The sequence below is a fragment of the Helianthus annuus genome, chromosome 9, assembly GCF_002127325.2.
Source record: "Helianthus annuus cultivar XRQ/B chromosome 9, HanXRQr2.0-SUNRISE, whole genome shotgun sequence".
Classification (NCBI taxonomy): Eukaryota; Viridiplantae; Streptophyta; class Magnoliopsida; order Asterales; family Asteraceae; genus Helianthus; species Helianthus annuus.
This window is the reverse complement of record NC_035441.2, coordinates 178,495,646-178,501,812: the sequence shown is the minus strand read 5'-3', so window position 1 is coordinate 178,501,812 and position 6,167 is coordinate 178,495,646. Positions and strand designations below refer to the sequence as shown.

Sequence of the window (6,167 nt, the reverse complement as noted above, 5' to 3'; positions counted from 1 at the left end):
TTAAGTATGATTAATTAGTTAATCAAGATTAATTAAGATAAGCAAATTAATTAAGCTAAGCAAGATTAATTAAACTAAGCGGGATTAATTAAGTTAAGTAAGATTAATTAAGTAGATATACATGAAAAATAAATATATATATATATATAAGATAGATAATATCAAAGGAAGGTGCGAGGAAGGTATAAGAAGATATATATATATACAGGTAGGAAGCTTCCTAGAAGATGTGTAAGTAACTTCCTAGAAAAGCTATAGGAAACTTCCTAGAAGTTACATACTTCTTACCTATAAATAGAAAGCATAGGAATTCATTTCCTTTGTTCATTTCTTCTATTCTTCTCTCTATACGTTAGTGTTCTAACCAATAATCACCGATGCGATGTTTTGTCCGATCGATTCACGAACCATCTAATAAATGCCAAAGTGTTGTACTTTGTGAATTTCGGTAAACGGAATCCAAAGTGCTATACTTTGTGAATTTTGTTAAGGTTCGAATCTCGTGACTACCGTTAAGGTTTGATTTGGGTTTTACACAAATACGTATTCCAGTATGTTAAACTATAGGTTTAAACTACCAAAATACTCCCAACTACACACTTACAATCAAACAAGCTGTTAAATCATCAGAAGATCCAGAACAATAAAGTATACGCTTAATTATCAGAAGGAGCAGAATCAAGAAGCTTGTTAAATCAATACTACATGCTTATGATGTGAGTCATTCTCTTTTTATCAACTGTTTTACAATACTCCAAATTATTTTCCAAAGTTATAATTATAGGGATTAAGTCTTTATAGTCTTCAATTACAGCCGGTATGTAGGGTATTGTGCACATTACTATTGTTTTTATCAGTTTATGTGGGCGTACCTAAATCATGATACACTTTTAGGTGAAGGGACCTATATAGTGATTTACGTCACGTGTGGGTGAACGGACCTAACAGTGATATGACCACAGTCACCGAAACGAGTCGAGTGACAAATACTGTGGATAGTTGGTTGACATAGAAACATTGTAATCGCTCTTAATATTGTGAATTATAACAAATATGTTTTTGTATAAACCTGAATGAACTCACTCAGTAATTCACTGCTGACAAAACCTTTTTAAAACGCGTTTCAGGTGATTACAGTAGATTGGAATAAGAGTTAGATACGGCACCAAAAAGGCTTACAGAAGTGGCTTGATTTATCAATTAAATAAAAATTAAGAAAAGTTGTTTTATGCAATCAAGTTTATATTAAAAGCTACCTTTGTAAAACATGGAATTTATTCCATCTATTTAAATAAAATCCGGTGTTTCTAAACTCTGATATTTTTCCTAACTCACGGTCCTGATGAAATTTCCGCTGCAATGTTTTCAAAAAAAAAACAAACCACCTGTACCACTGGGCTGCTCGCGGCTCCCGATTCCGTCCAGGATGGGGTCGGGGGTCGTGACAATAATGACCTCGGAACATGTGCTCTGTTTGTTCGGAATACATGGGGGGGGGTAGTGCACGGTCCTCCCAACCGCCGGAGTGATCTCACTCTGGGAGCCGCTACCCGACCAAGCTAGCTCCGCGGTGACTTCCCCATGCCAAGTTCTTACCCTGGGCGACATATGCCACTCCCAAGACTCGAACCCGATACCTTTGGGAAGAGGTGGGTGTCGGTGGCCAACTGGGCTACCCCAGTTGGTTGTTCGGAATACATGTATTTGCTTTGAATATATATATTTATTACCTCAAACTATATGTGTTAAAGTCGGAGCCCTCTATTTATATCAGAACTTCGGACTATATCTAACATGTTCGGACCCATATTTATGTATGTATAAACTCGGAAAATTCAGGCTTAATATCCATATATAAAATCAGACTTAGTTAATAAGTATACCCGGACAACATTCATAAGAAACTCAGACCACACATAAGTCCTGATCGCTTTCATTGTTTTACAAAAACTCGGACATCAAGAATTCATCAATAAACTCAGACACAATAAACAAAACCCCGAACTTTGTGACTTCATAAAGTCGGATCAATTAGCAACACACAGAAATACGAAACAATCAACAATTGCAGTTTCTTTCCAATGTAACAGTTCCTACGATCACAAACCCTAATCCACAATAACCAGTAACAATTTGGCAATCCTTTCATGTAACACCCTAAAATATTAAATTATATATGCATGGATACATGTATATACAATTATTATTATCGAAAATAAAATAGTGAAATTAAAACAGGAAGGACTAACCTAGTTAAAATTTCATTACAAAAAGATGGGAATTTAGGAATTTTAACTAGTTTTATATACTTTAAAACTAAAGGGGCTAAATATGGTCATTTTGAAAGTTGTGTTTTTAAACGACTGGATAACTACAAAACTCACACACCTTGTGTGAGCCTTGATCGACCAAACACCCCTGTACAGAACTTCTCTTCTAAAACCCTAATTCATTCATCTACATCAAAAATCAAAGAAGAAAATCAAGTTTGAATCAATTTCAAGTGAAATTAGTGATCATCATACTTAGTATATCACAAGGTATATGTAAATTTGATATGTGGTGATGTTTTGATTATTCTTGAATTCTCATAACTGAAATTATTGGAGAATTGATTGATGTTATGACTAAATTAGGATGATTACAAGTCTAGGAACAAGCCCTAGATAAGAATTTAAGGATTTTGAATCATAATCACTTGAATTGATGAATTATCATATGAGTAGTATATGGGTTTTGATTAAAAAAGATGAATCCTTTGATGATGGTGATAAATTGATGTTATTTAAGGGTTAGTATATAATTCTAAATATTCTTTGTGGATATGAGACATCAAATCTTGAATATGATGAATTAACATGGTTAAAAATATTCATCATGAACTTGATTCTGTTAGAATAATAATTTCGCATATAAGATGTTTGATAAAATGCTTGAATGAACTTGAGATAAGTGGAAAATATGAAAGAATCACTTATTTGACTAGTTAGAAGCATTTCGTGTTGAATATAGAAGTATGAATTCTAAGCGATATGTTCGAATTGAATTCTATAGGCAATTTGGGTGGAACCTCAAGTAATCAAGGAGGATCGGATAATCGTTTGAAAGGAAAGCTTTAAAAGGTACGTGGCTATATGCTTCGTAGAAAATGTTAGTTATTTACTTCCAATTCTATTGAAGGGTAAATGTATCGTTATGAAGTTCGGAGAGTGTCAAAACGGTGGACTCCGTGTAGACAAACTGAACAAATTTAATAAGAGTTTAAAGCTATGATTAGATAATAAAAGTGATGGATTTCACTATAATAATCAAACGGGTCAATTTGACTCAGTTGGTGATTGTTTGGTAAGATAAAGCGACAGATGTCGTTAAGGAAACCAAATGGGTCAAAACAACCAAAGTAATGAAACTTTGGTGAAATGAAGCGATGGATTTCGCTAATAAAGTTAAACGGGTCAATAGGAAGTCTTGATGTAATCCAGAAAGATTACATGAATAAAGACGTCGAAATGATACCGGATTTAAACATATCCATATAAGTAAAGGCACATAAATTGCATGTATAACGCACCATCATTTCAGGTATGTTATATATGTTAGTTGTATAAAAGTTTGGGGAGTTAAAAACTAAGTTTATTGTTCATACTTGTGAATGGGTCGAATAATTATGAAAACTTTTATAAGCCGAGGGCTTAAATTCAAAAAAAATTGTTCATGTGGATATTGGATTTTAATTCTATGTTATAGAATATCAAATTACGATCACGTAGGAAGAAACGCGACCCAATTCGGATAAATAACGAAGAAGTTATGATCATTTTCGTAAAGTTTAGTTGAGCTGGAAATATGCAGGTCTTGGAACTGATCATTCTATCGAATATAGGGTGTCGCGCCACGCGACGGCAAGCCCATATGCCTATCGCACAACGTGACGTTGCTCTCGGGCCGCGAGAGCTAAAGCTCTCCTTGTCGCGCCCCGCGGCGAACTAAAATGATAGAAATGTTGTTTTTGTGTAATTGTTTCAGCTTAGGGACTTGTAAATGCACTTTATATCTTCTTATAACTAAAAATTGATGATTTTGGTTATAGGTAAATGTTATGAACTTGCGGATGACGATCAAGCATGATTAGAGAACCGAACACACGCGTAAAAGAAGCTTCCACAAAAGCAAAGAAATTATGTCTTTTGTTACTAAATACTTTAGTAATGTTTTATCAAACTTTTGTAAATATGGTTTGAGTGTTTTGAAAGTTAAATATGTTTTGTTATAACACTATGGTTGGAAACGTTAGTAAACATAATTGAGGGTTCTGAACTTTATATAAATGTCGTTTCGTAGATGTTTTTATAATAATTGCATTTTAAATGCAATATATATTGTATGAATTATAGAGTGAATGTAAGGTTCTTACATTTCATATCAATGGCATCCCTAGTATCTGAAAAACAATGCACATTCATTCACAATCACATTCATTCTATCATTTAAGCATGATCACTAAACACAGGACTTGTTTGGATATCTAGGGTTTGCATGAAATCAAAAGAACACATCATCAACATATAACGTAAACACTTACCTTAGATTAAATCTAGATGGATTGAAAGATCAAGGATTGATGATTGTGTGAGGAACTAGTGTAGCCAGAGATGATCAGAGAAATGATTAGAAACTGCGATACAGTGAATTGTGAGGGATGTTTAGGGTTTTGTGTTTTATTATAACTTCCCTAATATCCATAACACACCCTTAATTATATAATTTTCACATAAAGCACACCACATATAGTAATTTATGATTAAAGCATATAGTTCACGTATTTGTCATGCACGTATAAATTTCACATAAACCGTCCGTTTAAAATTATTATTCGACTCAGTCACCAACGCTTGAGAGTTATCATGTGTGTGTTCCGGTAATTCCCCGAATTACCAAAGTAGACTCATTTAACCAATCCTAGTTAAATGTAGTGCTATGAATGTATGTCTAAAGTAACGATGGTTAGGTTAAAGTATTAACCTGAAATTGCGGGTTGTCACACCTACGATGCAAGTGAACACTAGTGAGGTCTTAAGGACCAATTCCGGTAATGTATGTCTATATGCGTGCTACAATTTAAGTTTTGATATGTAAGAAAATATGCACCTAAATTGGTAATAAGAATAATGATGTCTAAAGCGCCAAACGAACGACATTTCGGCTTGTTAAAAGGTTATACAAGCCTCGTCCAACTGTTTTTAAGACAAATTAAGCATATGGTGTTTTGATGAAAATGGAGTTGTCGTTGGTAAGTACATTAACAAAAATAATATCGTCGTAGATCTTGTTACGAAATCGAAACTTTTCGATTTTCAAATGTATGTGGCTTTAGTCTAGTTAAAGAACACACGATTCATTAAACCAAAGCAACAAATCAGATCTGGCATAGGTTTTAAGACCACGACCTAAGGAAAATTCAAGTAGCAAAAGTTTTAGTTTGTTTGGCAATGTTGATGATACATAAAGAGCATTAAGAGAGATACACATGCTTGAGGTAAAAAAACAAAAGGCATGATCGATTGTGGGTGAAGATTAAAAAATCGAGTTGGATAGGTATTTGAAATAGGAGACTGAAGAAGAAGATGATGGTTGGTTTAAAAATCAATGTTTCACTGTTTTTGGTTAGTGGAGAAAGAGAAGTCCAACATTTCTTTTGTTACTCATGATTTTTTAACCATTTCTTTTTCCACAGTGGGCTTTTGAATCTCACATGAGGTAGTGATCAACTCATTTATAACTCATCAAACGTTGAAGCTTTAAATTGTTGTCATGATTGGGTATGTCCAAATAGTGTTGCTTGTAATGTGGAAGAAAACCTTGATAGATTCGAAGAAGGTATTTATAAATATCTAACATCTTTCATATTATTGATAGATTCGAAGAAGGTATTTATAAATTCAAACATCTTTCATATTATATTTAAAAGTTCAACACCTAATCGTCCATTTATTTATTTATTTATTTTTTTGTTAGAGATGAAGGTTTAGAGCTGACGAAATATTTCTTGTTTTGGACTTTACTGGTTATTCAGGTACTTTAAATAGCTTGCAAAATATTAAAACTATTAATTACACGAGTTGGAAAAAAAACCCAAGTTTGAAGTTTTTTGGTACATGGTTTCATTC

At 33.4% G+C, this 6,167-nt stretch overlaps 1 long non-coding RNA gene across 1 annotated transcript; it reads left to right on the top strand.

Moving 5' to 3' along the window:
- The first annotated feature begins 2,404 nt into the window (after positions 1 to 2,404).
- Positions 2,405 to 4,303, top strand: LOC110875037. Its single transcript, XR_002556460.2, has 3 exons — positions 2,405 to 2,540; positions 3,055 to 3,122; positions 4,091 to 4,303. It is a non-coding gene; the product is annotated as an uncharacterized LOC110875037 (long non-coding RNA).
- Positions 4,304 to 6,167: the final 1,864 nt, after the last annotated feature.